This window comes from Monodelphis domestica, chromosome 1 (genome assembly GCF_027887165.1).
Source record: "Monodelphis domestica isolate mMonDom1 chromosome 1, mMonDom1.pri, whole genome shotgun sequence".
Classification (NCBI taxonomy): domain Eukaryota; kingdom Metazoa; phylum Chordata; class Mammalia; order Didelphimorphia; family Didelphidae; genus Monodelphis; species Monodelphis domestica.
In genome coordinates this window covers 17,603,589-17,621,867 of record NC_077227.1, presented here as the reverse complement: position 1 = coordinate 17,621,867, position 18,279 = coordinate 17,603,589, and positions in this window count along the sequence as shown.

Below are 18,279 nucleotides of genomic sequence, written 5' to 3'. Positions count from 1 at the left end.
TAAAAGCCATAGCAACAAGACAGTCAGGAAATGATGGCATTTTAATGCAACTTTCTCATCCTACCTGCCATCAAGTAAGTTTTCTCTATTGAAATATGCCTTAAATACAGTATTTTCAGTTTATCAGTGAATTGTCCTGATCAGAACAAATTCAAGTGACTCATGCATATAGCACTACACTGGTGATAATTTCTTCTTTTGAATGACATTGATAGCTGAAAAGGGGAACTTTCAGATTGGCACTGAAACATTTAGGCACTGAAACTTTGCAAAGTATGAACACCTGAGTTCCAGGGGCAGAGCCAAGATGAAGTAGAAGCAGGGAAAGCTCTAACCACTCTAACCACAGCCTCAAACAATGCTTCAAAATGAATTCTGGAGTGAAGAACCAAAAGGGGCAGGGTAAAGTAATTCTCTTGCTGAAAACAGCTTGAAAAGTAGACAGAGAGGGTCTGGTTCACTGGGATGAGAGGGGAATTCAGGAAGGCCATACAGTATGCAGCAAGGCTCCACCAAGGAGTACTGGAACAAGCCAACAGCAATCTACCTCACTACAAATTTTTCTTTTCAAGTTCCAGACCTTGACCTGTAAAAATTAAATCTCTAATAAAAATATTACATTTTAAGAGATTTATTAAAGATCATTAAAATTCAAGGAATAAAGAAGGTAGAAAATAAAGACCACATGCCCATGGGTGATCAGCCAATTTAAGCACCTGCCTTACCACCACCAACCTAGGAACCAGAAGTAAAGAGGTGGGACCTTCCATGTCCCCACCTAATATCCCTTATCTACAAGAAATACATAATGGCAGGAAGTTAGTGGGCTTCTGGGAAATGTAGTTCTTTTTTAGGGTAACAGAGTTTTAATTATACAGACCCAAGCCAATGTGGAGGCACTGAGACCCAGACAAAGTAAAAAACAGTGCAATCCCATACACAACTTTTAAAGTTCTTAGCCCCAGCATGCACCTGCAGTGAGACTCAAAGCCCTAGCCTTGGACAGTCCATAGTGAACTTGGATGGTGCAGGCCCAGAATGAGACTCTGAGCCCATGCCCAAACCCAAATTGAGGCCTCAAATCTCAACACAAGGCAGCCAACAAGGTGGCTGGCTGGTACAAGCCAAAGAGAAGTCCCACAGCTCTTGCCCCAGCTTATAGTGAGGACTTGAGTCCTACACAAGGCAATTCATAGTACGATTGGCCCAAATAAACCTAGAGTGAGACCCAGAACTCCAGTCCAGGCCTACAGTGAGGACCCAAACTCTAGCAGAAGATATTTCAAATATTTCTGAGCTTTGTAAGCCATTAGCAGTCTTCTGGGCAGATTGGATCAGCAGTTGGAAGTGGCTTTCTGGCTTTCATAGGTCTCAGCCCACAGGCCCTCATTCTACTTTGGAAGAACTGAAACTTGCAGAAACCCAGAAAAAAAAAAAAAAACTAAGGATAGCAGCAAAAAAAAAGTGGAGTTCAAGAGAGTGTTCTCAGAACCCTGAAAATATACCCCACTTCTGAGATAAAAGTAAAAGTCAAGGAAAAGGCTGAGAAAATGAGTCAACATAAAAACAAAACAAAACACCTGATTATAGAAAAAAAATAGAGAGATAGAGAAGAGCAAGGCAGAGAAATAGAAGAGGACACAGAACTAAGCAACTGCATGCAAAATTTCAAAGGAAAATATGAAATTTGTCTCAGGCTCTGAGGGTGATCATAAAGGATTTTAAAAATCAGTTAAGAGAAGTAGAGAAAAATGAGGAAGTGAAATAAAAGCAATGTAAAGCAGAATTAACCAAAAGGAAAAAGAAGTAATAAAATCCAATGAAGAGAAGAGTTCCTTAAAAAGTAGAATTGAACAAATGTAAAAGGAGGTTTAAAAGCTCATAGAACAACATTATTACTTAAAAATTGGAACTGGAAAACTAGAACCTCATGAATTCACGAGACATAAAAAATCAAAAGCAGGAAAAAATAGAAGAAAACATTTAATATTTCATTAAAAAAATAACTGACCTATAAAGTAGATCCAGTAGAAACAATTTAAGAATTATTGGAATACCTGAAAACCATGATTTAAAAAAAAAAGTTTAGACAAATTTTCAAAGAAAACTCCCCTAATATTATTGAATGAGACAGTTAAGCAGAAACTGAAAGAATCCACAGATTACTTCTGGAAATAAGTCCCCAAATAACAATTCCCAGGAATATTATAACTAAATTCAAGGCCTATCAGGGCAAGGAGAAAATATTGCAAGCATTCAAAAGGAAATAATTCAAATACCATTGAACTAGAGTCAGAATTACATAGGACATAGTAACATTCACCTTAAAGAATAAGAAGGCTTGGAAAACGATATTTTGTAAGGCAAAAGCACTATGTTTACAACCCAGAATCACATACCCAACAAACCTGAGTGTACTGTTTCAGGGGGGAAATGGTCTTTTAATAAAATAGAAGATTTTACAGCATTCCTGATGAAAATAATTCCATATTCCCACCATTTAAAAAATCTATAGTGCTGAGTACATCTTTGTAGGTATTAGGATCTTAGATACTGTAGAGACCTTAGCAATCATCAAGTCCCATTCTTTTAATTGTCTAAATGATGAAATGAAAACTCATTAGGGGCAGGCATTACTTAATTTTAGTCTTTTATTCTCAGCACATAGTAAATTACTTTCACTCTAGTGGGCATTTAAAATACATTTATTGATTAACTGGCTCCTCTGACACTAATATTACAAATTAGGAAACTGAGGTCTATAAAGGAAAAGTCTCAAAGCTATGAAGTAACATAACTATGATTTAATCTTAGGTCATCTAACTGAAAATCTGGCACTCTTTCAAAGAATGTCTTAATATTCCAGGAAAAAAAAAGATAGATTGATAGATGTAGATATTGAGATAGATATCTATATCTTTCAGATATCTATCTATATTTCACATGCTTATCCTTTTCATAGTTTCTATGTATTATTAACCTATAGATAAAAAATAGATGTTGAACTCCTGTCTTCAGTTACCTTTGACTCACAACACTATGTTCCTAGGCAGAAAGAAAAATGCCTAATTAATGTTTATTGAATTAAATTGAATTTCACTGTGTGTTGAAAAGACAGCTCCTTGATAGGAAATGATCTATGTTTGTTTTTTTCTTTCAGTCAGAGTAAATGCTTTAGTTGACAGGGACTGGGACCCAAACAAATAAAAGGTAAAACAACTGGACTTTAGACTATTCAACCTTTAATGGTAACTCCACTGGTAAAATACACCTTTTTGTATTCAGCAAGATTCTCTTTAGAGAAATCACAAGCTAAATATTTTGAAGGAACATCTATTTAATAAATATTTAATGCTGGCAACTAGGTGGCACAGTGGATAGAATAAGAGGCCTGGATTCAGCAAGATTCATTTTTTTAGTTCAAATCTGGTCTCAAATACTTACTAGATGTATGATCCTGGATATGTCACTTAATCCTATTTGCTTCAGTTTCTCCATTTGTAAAAGGAACTGGAAAAGGAAATAGCTAACTGCTCCAGGATCTTGCCAATAAAATCCCAAATGCATGTAGAAGTTGGCCATGATTTGAAGTGACTTTATAATATAAACAAAACATGGGTAAGGTTCTGTGTCAGATGTGGAGCTCCAAAATCAGACATAAAGAAATAGTTCTTGCTCTAAAGGAGTTTTTCTTCTAATGGGGAAAGATATTATACCCAAAGAAGTCTAATACATAGAAGCAGAAAGGTGTGAGGAGTACTCTATGAATAAAATCTCTTTTTATTCTCACAATAAACCTGGTGGGTAAAAAGTATTATTATCATTTTATAGATGAAGAAACGGAGGCAGATAGAGGTTGAAATGACTAGCCCAGGATCACGCAGCTGGTAAATGTCTGTGGTCAAATTTGAACACAGGTCTTCCTGGCTTCAGATCTAGTTCTCTACACACTGTTCCAACTAACTCTTTTGCAGGCAAGTCAAGATATTTTGAAGAGGAATAATCTAAAAGGGAAAAGGCAAACCTTGTTTGCAGAATCATGGATAGAAGATGTCATAAGGAGATGATGCTTAAAGGAAAATTCCAAGAACAGAAAAGTTTCTAAAAATCAGAGATTCATTCTAGGGAATCAAGATGGGGATACATGGAACGAGATGATGTGTCACATGTAAAGAACAGTTTGAATTCCTTCTTAACTAGAAGCTGAAACTTGGCATGAATGATCATATGGACAAGAATAATAAAACAGATTATGGAGCATTCTATATTTCAGAGCAGGGATTTTCCATTCTATCTTAAAGGTAATAAAAAGTCATTCAAAGGCATTTTTTTCTTATTTTTTTACTAGCAGATTGACAGGAAAACTATTAATAGGATAATAGACAGTACTAAAGTGAAAATCAGGACCTCTGTGTTCTTATCTCAAATGTGATTTACGGGTTATGAGCTGATATTCTTGGTATCAGTCATCATGTGCATCAGGATTATTTTTAATCTCTTTTTTTTTGGTAGGATGGATTGGATTGAGGTAATTGTACTTATGGCTCCGGATCTGATATTTCATCTGTGTGGAGAATACTTGATGTGGCAACTCTCCCTGCTCAAAAAAAAATCTGCCATTTCTTTAACTTGTCCTCTCAAAGATTTCTGGGCTGAAAGACTGCTCTGAGGTAATAGAGCTAACTGTGTATCAAAAGCAAGACTTGAACTCAAGCTTTTCTGACTCTTAAGGAGGATTTCCTATCTTCAAATCTATACCATTGGTGTAAAACTCAAATGGAAATAGATTACTGAAGTCACTTATTGACTTAAAAGAAACTACCATTATCATTGTTTTACTGCATTTAAGTTGGTTTGTTATTCAATCCCCCATTACTTCTTATTTTTTTAAACCCTTACCTTCTGTCTTGGAGTCAATACTGTGTATTGGCTCCAAGGCAGAAGAGTGGTCAGGGCTAGGCAATGGGGGTCAAGTGACTTGCCCAGGGTCATACAGCTAGGAAGTGTCTGAGGCCAGATTTGAACCTAGGACCTCCCATCTCTAGGCCTGGCTCTCAATCCACTAAACTACCCAGCTGCCCCCCCCCCCAATTACTTCTAATCAGGGGTATGTGGAGTGTTTAAGGAAGATGGGCATCTCTGGTGAGAGGGTTTGCTGAGCCCTTTTCAGTGCCCCTCTCACTTGTGGCTACAAGAAGCTCTAAACCATCTTGGAAAATGGGCTAAATTAAGATTAGGGTCATCAACAAGCTGTAAGCCTGTTGGTGAATTAGGGTGATGTCTACACCAAGCACATGAAGATTTCTTGGTGCAACACACAGAAGAGAACAGTTTCTTCCAATGGCCAGGACGGTGTCTGAAGCCAGCCCTGTGAAGTGTTTAGAGAGATCGAAGCATATATTTTAATTTTCTTTTTTGTGTTTTATTATCTGTTTTCTTTGGTAAAATGGTTAATATGGAAATATATTTCACATGACCTCACATGTATAATTTAGAACAAATGGCCTTTACAATGAGGAGAAAGAGACGCAATAAAGTAAGAGAATTTGGAACCTAAAATTTAAAAATAAATAAATGTTGAAAATTGTTATCATATAGAGAATAAATAAATAAAGTTATGCAAATGATAAATACAGAGACGCTTTGGAAGAGCTACACTGACTAATTGAGAGAGAGGTAAACAGAGCCAATGGGAAATCATATACTTGTGTATATATATTATACATCCATACATATGTACACATATAGATAAATATATGTATGGAGATATATATATACATATATATATATAGTAACTGCAAGAATATGAATGGAAAGAACAACATAGCAAAAATTCAGAAGTAAATATATCAAAATTGTAAAGACCAGGCAGGACTCAGATAAAGAGATATGAGAAAATACAACCAGCCTACATCTTTATGGCAGTGGGAAAACCTTGAATGTTATAGATTGCACATGTTTTCAAGCTTTTCAAATTATTACTCAATAGCACTGATTTTTTTCCTCTTGTAAAAAAATAGATTAAATAGGATGACTCTGGAAAAGGGAAAGGGGTCTATTGGGTGACATATATGTGCATATATATAATATTGATGGATAGACAGATTTATATGGGTTCTAGGTACTGGGTTCAAATTTGACCTTAGACACTTTCTATCTGTGTGATCTTAGTAGGTAAGTCACTTAACTGTCATTTCTTCTGCTAATCAGTAAGGATAGGCATATATATTTGCAGTGGAAGAAAATACTGAAGAATTGATTTGAATTCAATTCCTCATGTTTACAAGAGCACTGTTAAGGACTAATGATGACACTGAACTGTATTATCCCCCCAGTTATTAGCCCTGTGACACTGTATACAACTCTTTCCCTTTGTGTCTTTGTCTTTTCCAACACAAGAGAGGGCGAAATGAAGTTAAAATATCAAAGTATTTTCTTATGGGACAAGTGAAAGAAAATGAATGAAATTTACAGGAAAGGAAACTGAGGTCCAGAAGTTAATACTTAGGTAGGTAAATGGTGGAGCAAGGCCTGGCACTTGGATTTCTTGAATCCCAGCCCAGGCCTTTTTCTACAACTCTACTTTGTCCCTGATCAAGCTATAATACTCAGTTTTCTGCTCATTCATTTTCATTCTCTTAGTACATCCAAACTCAATAACTACCTGATCTCTCCTAAAGGCTTCTGAAATTATACCGATAAATACATTCCATCAAGAGGTTTGGTAGGGCAAGGAGTAATTGTGTGATAAATGGAAGATCTTTAAGTCCTGCAGGCAGTGCCCCCTCCTTTTCTTCCAATTCCTTGATGTCAGTCTCTAATATACATCTGGCAGCTCTTGAAGCATAACGGAGTAGCCGGGGCTTTTATAAAATGAAGATGTTTGACTTATATCTCCAAACATATGTGTAGTTTCAGACGCTAGCAGCTACAGAGGAAGCTCAACGTAAAACAGAAGGAGAAAACTTTGAAAATGTGGCTATTCTCAGAGTCTGGACCTGAGATGCTGAAACACCCACAGGGAGGAAGGGTTGCTTTAATGAAAGCAGACAATGAAGAAAGGGATCTGGCAGGGACTGGAGAATGTTTCCCTCAGAGCCCTAAGGCCTTCACCAGGGCAAGGAGAACAGTCACCTTCAGGACAGCCAGATGACTTGATCAGCTCTTGTTTTTTTTAGGAGGCTGACAGCTAGAATAAGGAGACAATAGTTAAAAAAATAAACTAAAGTGAAAAGGATTTTAACTGGCCCTTCTAGAATCATATAAAGCCCACTAATCACAGCTCAATTTTTTAAATAATAAAATCATTTAAAAATAACTTCTATTTAGCTAATTCTATACATAGACATGCGGATTTAATTTTTCCAACCACTGATGGAAGGACAGATATTCCTCTTTTTCCCTTAGAGAAGCTTTAAAGAATATGCTTTTTATTTTATTCCACTCCAATGTAGCCTTTTTCTCAGCAAAACAAAAATTGTTTAGTAACTTAACAGAGGAAGATCCTAGTTTAATCTTGTCCATAAAATTCATACAGTCTTTCTCAATCTTGTTTTTCTCATTTGATAAAATGTTGGTCTAAATATTCACAGTGAATTCTTCACAAGAGTGTATTGAGGCTGATAATTGATAGGAACAAAGAATAATAGATTTAGAATTGGAAAGAAATTGATGTGATATTCAGTCTACTTCCCTCATTAACAGATAGGAAAACTGAGGCTGTGGTTGGTTGCATCATAGACTCCTGCAATGTCCACTAATAGAAAGTGTTATAGGCACGATTATCCTGTATTCATGTTATTATTGTTTTAGAGAAGTAGCACAGTTTATGGAGTAGGATATTCAGCTTAACTTCATGAAGGTCTGGGTTCAAATTTTACCTTTTACATTTAGTTAGCTATGTGACCCTTATCAAGTCACTTTCACTGTCTGAACTACAGATTCCTTTTCTTTAAAATGAAAGGATTGAACTCAGTGGCTTCTAAGGTCCTTCCCAGCTCTAAATGTGTAATCCTGTATTTTAAAGATTTGAAATAGAGTCTCATCTCTGATAATTCATAGCTATATTATCACGGGCAAAACTGGTCAAGTCACTTAAAGTTTTAGTATGCTAGGCAGGTCTTTTATTTTGTAAATCAATAACCTATTACATGGGAGGGAATTTTTACACTCGGATTTTTCTTGTCATTGTTTTTCAGTCTTTTAAAATTACAACCAACTCTTCATGACCTCATTTGGGATTTTCTCAGCAAAGATAATGGCGTGGGCTGCCTTTTCCTTCTCATGCTCATTTTATACATGAGGAAATTGAGGCAAACAAGGCAAAGTGACTTGCACAGGGTCACACAAGTGTCTGAGACCAGTTTCAACTCAGGAAGATGAGTCTTTCTCACTCTAATCGTAATACCCTATCCATTGTGCTGCCCGTGGAGCAGATACTTGTAGCAGGACTTGTACTACCAGCACTGGTTTGTTGTGATTCTCAAATGCAATAAGAGTTGTAAAAAAATTCATTTAGTTAGGACCTAACTAAATATTAGTTATCATTTATTTCTGTCTCTGACATTTATATAACTTCGATGTCATCTCTTCAAAGCTCAAGGAATGTCATCTATTAAACAGCCACATTTAGCTTATTACTTACAAAATCATTCTAGATAATGCTGACTGAAACATTTTCCTTTTGGATCAAAAGAGGGTAGTGTCAATTTAACAGGTAAAATGCTCATCAATTGTATTATTCCTCCTGATACTATACTTATTTTTAAGATCCCTTTTGCTATATTGTTCCTTTTTCTCTCGATCGTCCCTTTTTGTTCCTATTCTATACTAAAATTCCCATTTTAAATGCCTAGAAGATGAGGTAGTTGTGATTCCATTGCTTAAGTTTTATTGATAAGTAATTCATTTACATTCTTGGGTTTGTGCAGTTTTTTACAAGTTGAATGTTCAGTTTACCTCTGGTTTGGTTGATCCTTTTGGTAGGAACTCGTCAAATGTCTTTGTGGTCTGAGTCAAGTTTTTATGTTGATTATTAGACAAATGTAGAGGGTACGTCATTTTGGATGGCATCTTGAGCTCTTTGATATTTTGTATGAGAACTTTCTCTGATACATCATGGATGTGAAGTAATCTGAACTCTTTTTCCTGTAGAAGGTCCGTCTTATGGCTGCTTGTCAAATGTAAAATTTTCCACTGAAATTATGAAATTTGACTATTACATACTTTACCTCTATACTCTGCCATAGAAAGTTCATTCCCATGGAAGGTAATTTCATCTCTGGACTATGTCTCACCCTGTATGTAATCTCTGTCAGCTGAACTCCCAATTTCTGTTTGGTTGTTTCCTTCCAGTATTGTCTTCTGCTCTCTCTAGTCTTCCTTGCTAAGTCATCCACGCTGATATTTCTCTGTCATGGCACTGGATGTGTCTTCTCTGCCCTGTTCCTTTTAATGTATTGTCTTCTGCTTGATTTGGTGTTTTGAGAGGAGTAGCTAGAAGGGGATAATGAGAAATGCTCTCTCTGGGCTAGAACACAGAATCCAAGAAGCTACTGTGTATCCTCTTCACTAATTACAACACAAAGCTTTTGACCCCATATAATAAAAATGAATGTTGGAAGATACTTTCTCAACATCTTTTAAAAATGCTAAGTTCAAAAACTATCTTTAGTCATATAAAAATCTTCCAAATAATTATTAGTTAGAAAAATGCAAATTAAAGCAATGTTGAGATTCCACTTTACACCTTTCAGATTGGCCAACATGACAAAAAAAGGTGATAAATGTTGGAGGGGATGTGTAAAAATTGGGACACTAATGCATTGTTTGTGGAGCTGTGAACGAATTTAACCATTCTGGAAAGCAGTTCTGAACTATGACCAAAAGGCCGTAAAACCATGCATATTCTGTATCTAAGAAATCAAAAATAGGGGGAAAGGACTGAATCATACAAAATATTTATAGAAGCCTTTTATTTTTTTTTTGGTAGCAAAGATCTGAAAACTGAAGGGATGCTCATCAATTGGAGAATGGCTGAACAAGATGTGGTATATGATTATAATGAAATACAATGGTGCCATGAGAAATGACAAATAAGATAAACACACATACACACAAACACACACAAACCTGGAAAATGTATTCAAAGGGATGCCAATTGAAGCAAGCAGAATCAGGAAGATGCTGCACATAGTAACAGCAATAAAGTATGATGTCAGCTATAAGTGATTTAACTTTTATCAACAATGCAAGGATACAGAACAACCCTAAAAGATTCATGATGAAAAAGACTATCCACCTCTACAGAAACAATTGATAGGGTCTGAGTCTAAAAGCAGACCAAAGCATGCCCTTCTTCCCATTATTTCCTCCATGTATTTGTCTATAATGTAATTAATATGTGTATTCTTTCACAACATGATAAACATGGAAATGTATGTTGTATGATATTAACTGTGGTCTTATGGAAGGGGAAAGAAAACATAGATCACAAAATGTGAAGAAATAATTATTGAAAATTGTATTCACAGGTAATATAGAAAATATACATATATATAGTAAGAGCAGAGAAGATTCCAGGATAGATATAATCTGTCAGTCAATAATCATTTTTCAAACACTTACTATGTGTGTCCAATACAAAGAATTAATTACTGAGACACTTTTGCTGTTCTTTTCAGTCCTGTCTGACTCTTTGTGACCCTACTGGGGGTGTCATTAGCAAAGATACAGGAGTAGTTTTCCATTTCTTTGTTCAGCTTATTTTACAGATGAGATAATGGAGGCAAACAAGATGAAATAACTAGTCCAAAGTCCAAGGTCACAAAGCTAGTAAATGTCTGAGGTTGGATTTGAACTCAGGAAGAGGAGTTTTTCTGAGTTCATGTCTGACACTCTATCCACTGCATCTCCTAGATGAGTTCCTATCCCCAAGTAGCTCATATCCAAATGGATGAGACAACCTACAAATGCCTAAGGACATTAGAGGGAGTAAAAATTAACCCGAGAGTCCTGTACCTACAAACATGATCTCTCCTGTCACAAATGGTTTTTGCAATGTCTAGATAGAAGGGTGTGCCTAGCAGTAACTTTCCAGATGTTTCTATCATTAAATGTAATTGTGCTAATTGCTTAGAAGAGCAGTATCAATGGTGGAGTGACATGTTTTTGCACACAATTCTAATACCTACAAGGGTGTTGTGTTAAATTCCTGTACAAAGTTGACTTCTGCCTCAATTTCCCCACAATCAGGAATTTTTTCATAACCTGCACTGGGCAACACTATCAGCAAAGGACCTACCCAACCCTCTACTCTTGCTTTCTCCCACTACCAGACAACAAACTCCAGCCTCCACTGTGCTACAGGACCCAAAGGAAAAATCTGGGAAAGAGACAAATCATTCTCCAAACACAACTGCACTTTTCCCCACCAACCCTGAGGAATGTTGTCCCAGATTCCAGAATATTTAGCTAGTGCTTCCTTTGATGAAGCCCAGTGCTGATGGAGCCCATAGGGCCTTCTTCAAGGAATGGTACCAGAAAGATACACAGGTCAATAAATATGAAGGAGTACATCACATGGATGTAGATTCTTATATCTCTCCTGGCTCTGTGGGAAAACCACTCTCTTCTCTGGAACTAAGAGATTTCTCCTTCCCTGAAATGGAGGAAACAGGGCAGAGAAGAATAACTCCTCCTCAGCCATTAAGCCTTCTTCCTGGCCTTTTTTGGAATTCCTTCAATGTGGTCCTATGGCTCAGAACATTCTCTGTGTTATATGGGCCCAGGTGCAATACTATGAGTTTTGGCTCTGTATTTATCCTTTAGATTTCAACCCAAGGTTCCTTACTTTCTTTTTTTAAAAATACTTCCATTTTAGAATCAATACTATGTATTGGTTCCTAAGCAGAAGAGCAGTAAAGGCTAGGCAATGGGGAATATGTGATTTGCCCAGGGTCATAGAGCTAGGAAATGTCTGAGCTAAATTTGAATCCAAGACTTCCCCTTTCTAGGTCTAGTTCTCAAAATTTACTGAGCCACCTAACTGCTCCCTTTCTAATTATATGATTTAGAGCAAAATACCTAAACTATCCCTACTGTAAAATCAACATATGAGACCTTCAGCCTCATTCTCATTTCAAAAATTAATGATTTGAAAATTAGTCAGTCGCATTAAGCAAAGTGCACTATGACCCGTGAGTCTTCAATAATAGCTTTGTAAAAGGAGTCAGGTGTACATTAAGAGTGTGACCAAGAGGGAGATTGTATTGATCCCTCTCATAACAAGGAAAGCTCTAAGCTCAAATTAAAAGTTTCAAATTGCACTCACTTTTAAATGGCACACAGTCAGCTCTACAATGTTTTGCTTCTTTTCTTTCTAAAATATTAAAATCCATTAAGCTCGTTAGGGTTTTTTAAGAGAAAAGCAAAAGACAAAAAAAAAAGCCAATATCAATGAGAAATGTAAAAGCTTAGAGAAAATCCTCTTTGACTTCATGAGCCCTGGGAAAACTTAATTAAAGTCAATTGTAGAAATTAAAACAGTAAAGTCGGAGCAGTTAAAAAAATAGAAAATCCAGAAGATTTAATATCTTGACCTTTTTCAGAGTGCTTCTGGGACTGATTGAAAACACAAATGAAAAAGTTCTGAAAATTTTACTTTAAGTTTCATAAATGAATCCCAAATGTACTACCTAGAGTCTCAATCATTACTTTTTAAGCTATTTGATTGTTTCCCCTTGTCTATAAACACTTGTATACTCTATCTCCCACCCAAGTCCTTATTACTCATCTATGTCTTATTTTTTTTCTTTTTTTGTGTAACAGGAGTTTCTATGTACATTCCCAGGTACCCAACATGGAGGCACCCCCATCTTGAAAGAAGATATCCTGATTTTCCTACACTGTGACTGGTAAGAATGTTTTTGAGGGGTCGCTAAAATTATAAAACTGGGTTTGTCACTATCTCTTTTCCTGAGATGTTTTGAAAGCCATAATCACCCAGAGCATGGACACAATGAACTAACTGAGTTGGGGGAAGGTCTTTTCCTCCCTCTTTCTTTTAGTCCTCATGACAATGAGAAAGAATCTTGAGATTTTAATTTGTTCTGTTTGTCCTCTTCAGTTTGAGGTGCAGGCACTGAAAGACTCTCACCTAGACTTGATGATCTGGGAGGCAGAATTCCAGATAGATGTCATATCTAGTCCCAGTAGGGAAGCTCTGTTCTCTGTCCTCTTCCTCTCTCCTCCTATACTATTTCACTGGATGATCTCATCATTTCCAGTGGATTCATTTTTCATCTCTATACTAATCATTTTCAAATTTATACTCCCAGCTCTAATTTCTCTCCTAAACTTCAGACTTACATCTTCCACTTCCTATTGTACATCTAGAAACTGATGAGCCATAGACATCCTTAAATTCAATATGGCCAAACCTAAATTCAATATCTTTCCCCACAAAACATTCACTTTTGCTAAGTTCCTTATTACTGTCAAAAGTACCATTTTCCTTCCAGTCACCCAGACTCCCAACATAAGTGTCTTCCTCAACTCCTTTCTCTTCTCATCTACCATGCCCATTGTCACCAAGTCATGCCAATTTTTCATTGATACCATCCATTTTCTGTAACCCTTGCTCTTATCTGAAATTGTCATCTCCCTGATAGAGTTACTCATCATATCATGTCTAGACTTCCTCAATAGTCTTTTCTCTACCTCACCCCTCCTCACAGTCCATCCTCCTCTCCATTGTCAACTTGATCTTTTTAAAGTGCATGTCTGACCATGTCCCTCTTTCTCCAGTCCAATAAAAGCCTTGCCCAGGATCAAATATAATTTATTCTATTTGTCAGTCAAAGCCCTCAATAGTCTGGCCTCCTCCTAATTTTCCAGTCTGCTTGTATCTTACTTACCATCCTGTACTCTGAAATCCAGTAATGCTGCTCCTTAATGTTCTTCCTCCTAGAACACCACCCATTTCCCAACTCCTCAGTGCCCATCGCCCATCCCAAGTAAATTCTTTCTTCTCACCTTTGCCTCATGGCTTCCTGGGCTCCTCTTATGCTGTAGCCAGAATCTTAACATCTACAGAGGGCTTTTCCCATACCTCATCAATGTTGTTTTTTTTTCCCTCTGCTATCTTTCATTTCCCCATCATATTGCTTGTTTATACAGAGTTTTGGGGGTTGTTTCTAGGACTTAATAAGTGTATAATGTTTTTTTTTAATTGACTGTTAGATCAGGGAGTCTTAGCTGACCCATGTATATGGGTCCAGAGTTGAGAATTTCTTCAGCTGTAATATGGGAATTTTAATATAACCTATTTCTTATGGTTGTTGTGAGGACCAAATGAAATAAGATTTATAAAATGATTAGCACAGTGTCTGACACATTATAGGCAATGTATAGACACTAGCTATGATCATTAGAAGGAAGAGGATAGGCACAAGAAGGAAGAGGAAAAGAAGAATGAGAAGGATGAGTAAGAAGAAGAAAATGAAATGGAGGACCCCTTTAAAGGAGAAGGAAAATGCAAGTAACCTAACTCTTCTGTACCCAACAGGCCATATAAGTAGAGAGGAAGGGAAATATATAAAAGATGAAGTGAAAGTAGAAATGACAAGGAAGCAAATTGGACAATTAGGGAATGTGTACACGAGGCCTTATATAATATATATATATATTATATAATATATATAATATATATATATATATATATAAAATAACAAGAGGAAGGTTGTGAACTTTGGTGACTAAGAAGATGGAGTGGCCTTTGATAGTAATAGAGTAGGTCAGAAGATAGGAGGGTGATTGCTTCCCTTGTGGCTTACACTTACAAAGGCAATAATTTTTTCATTGTATGCTTGCAAAGCTTGTGTTGATACAATAAAAGGTGATATTTATCCTTGTTAAGTATCTTGTGTTCATTCTATATGTTTTTACATCTTGATTCTCTGATCTTGAATGTTAGATGATCCTTCCATCTCTGTCATCTGAACATTCTTTAAAAATGCCATTCAACATTCTTTTTCTAAATCCTTGATAAAAATATTAAGTAGCCCTTAGCCAAGCTCAAATTTCTGGCTTATTCTATTGGAGACCTTCCATGTTGACAATAATCTATTAATTTGACTAAAATTATGCACTTGTCAATTAATTGGATTGAATCAGGCAAGCCAAAGAAAAACAATGAAAAAACAAAAACAAATTTCTAATATGATATTTTAAAATATTTTAGCTTTTTTATCCAGTTAAGTAATTAGAGTTATAAATATCTCCTCCTTTTGTGCCTTTCACCCCCCAAAAATATCATCATCAGATAGAGAATGCAACGCAAATCCCCTCCTGGCCTCTTCAATTTTTTTTTTTATTTCTTAGGGCAAATCACTAAGCTCTCTGTACCTCATGTGAGAACAACAGAGATTCTGGTAGTTACAATATTTCTAGTATTTGCCTTTCCACTTAGTATTAATAATTCCTGGACTTTACCTTCTGCAGGCAGTTGAAACATCCTGTTGTGTTTTCTTCAAACGTTCTAAGGTGTGCTCTTTGCAATCAAGCCATATCCTGCTTTTTTCCCCTGAATAGTTTATGCCTAGCACAATGGTGGGCACAGAGTAATCATTTAATGAATTTTCCTCATCCTTTCAAGTGTTCTTTCAGGGTTTGTCTGATTTTATCAGTCCTGGAAGAATATGACTTGCACATAGGATATATATATATATCTGGATCCTTCCTTTAATGGTGGGCTGAGGATAACCTCCTCAGCCCACCATTAAAGGAAGGATCAACATTTTGGACTGAGGTGCTGAGAGATGTCTGATCTTCTTCAGAGACCAAATGCAAAATACTGGAGCTGTTTTATTCAAGTGTATATTTTTCTTATTGTAGGATAGACCTTCCTTCTCTAGTCTGATACTTTAGATTTTGTAGAATCATAGCTTTAAAGATAAAAGTGGTTCTGGATAGCATCAGTACCAAGTCTTCCATTTTCTAGATGAGGAAATTGATAAAGAAGCTAAAGAACTTCCATAGTCACATATGCGGTAAGGAAGAAATAGGCAGACTTATAATGTCTATCAAAAGCTATGTGAAATGCTTTATTAATTTTATCTCATTTAGTCCTCACAACAATCCTGGGAGGGTGCAGTTATTACTATCCTAATTTTACATAAAGGGAAACTGAGACAGATAAAGTTAAATGATTTGCTCAGGGCCAGAAGCTAGTAAAGGCTTAAGTCTGGATTTGAACTCAAATCTTCCTGATTGCAGGCCCAGAGTTCTACCTACTGACTCTAAGTTCATCACTCAATTCACTCCACTTCAGTTCTTAAATTTTAATGTTCATTGTTTGTTTGTTTTTTGACTATTATCTCATTCTAGGATTGTAGTAGTCACTGCAATGCATGCTATAATACAGTTTCTGGTGAAATTGAACCATTCACAAGAGAGAAACCCGTAGTGATTTTTTCTTATTATTGTTTTCCTAACAAAGAAGAATGATGCCACAGAGTACAGGCCAGGAAAGTTATCTGATAGTTATTACTGAAAACATTTTCCTGCCTCCAGGCAAATATAATACTTGTCTAAAGAGAAGAAAGGCAAAAGAAAACCAGGCATTTTAACCAGAGCAAAGGAATTCACTGCAGGGAGAGAAATGCCACAGAACATATTCCTTGTTTTATTGATCTACTCCAAGAAAAACAAAATCTTACAAAAAAAATTTCCTTCTGTCATTTGCAACTTCTGCAAACTGGAAAGAATGCAAAGATACAATAAATTGGATTTTTAAATCTCAGTGATCCAGGTTATAACTAGACAGAGATGTTTCTGTTTCTTTTTAATTTTCTTTTATTTGTTTACTTGCAGCATTTAGGATAAAGGAGCAAATGAAGAAATAAGGTGATAATGGGGTGATACATATATTGCTATATGGTTTATATGATGTATGTCATAGAATATGACATTTATTATATAAGGGACATATATATGGATCAATATACACATGTATGGACCTATATATGTATACAAGCATACATGTGTATTTGACAAATATCCAGGGAATGTGCTTGACATTCTCTGAGCCAGCACAGACACCTTCCAACCACTTTCCTAGTCTATTTGTAATTGATTGAGCCCTGAGTATGTTTATCTCTGTGATTATGACACTCCCTCAGGGGCAAAATCCTACATAAGTATCAGAATTATAAAACAAAAAGCCAATTCTGCTGACTGCATTATACTTAAAGGATCAGGTTAATAGACCAAAGCATTAAAATCAATGAATCATCGAGCTTTACTTAAGTCCCTACTATTACTAGGGACCATGCTAGGCATTGGGGATATAAAGCCAAGAATAAAATAGCCCTTGGCCTCAAGGAACTTATATTCTATCTAAGGAATGTGAAATAAAATAGACAGATCAATAATAGAGAAATAGATCTGTAGATACATGATTGATAACTACATGGATGGACAGATGATTAGTCAGACAGACAGATAGATAAATAGATAGATAGATAGATAGATAGATAGATAGATAGATAGATAGATAGATAGATAGACAGATCCATAGATAGATCCATAGATATAGATAGATGAATGGATTGGTATAGATATGTCATATGCATATAATGAAAAGGTATATAAAATAAAACAATAATGGATATTAAAGAAACACAATATCTGAGATTAACATGAAATTAATTTAGTTCAATTTGCTTAGTAGAATTTCAGCTCCAAAATACCTAACTGGCTGCATTGTAGGTCTTGCAGGTGTAATAAGTGTTTGAATGGACCTATAAGTTCCATTATTTATACATTTTAATTATTTATCATATCACATAGGTGTGCTGTCAAGCAGTACTGTCATTTTTTTCACTAGGCACTAGCCAGCTTAATGTTTTAATGTATTTCTATCCCAACTTTATCATATTAGCAATACCTTCAAATACTTTCATGTAAAGTAACAGTCCTATTAATTTAATATATGGAATAGAACAAGATATAAATGGGGTATTCAGGAAGAACTAGTACCTTTAGTATGAGGGCTTACTGAGCCCTCTTAAGGGCTGCTTTATCCACGTTTCACCCAACTCTCATCTGAGGCCCTTCTTAGCAGTGTATCCCAGTAGGAAAATTAATTCATGATCTAGTGCCTTAGTTTCTCCATTATTATTTTTTTCCATTCTGAAATAGCATATATTTATGAATTGCCAGATCACATATTCTCTAACCTTAAACAGTGAAGATTAATGATATGTTTGAAAAGTAATT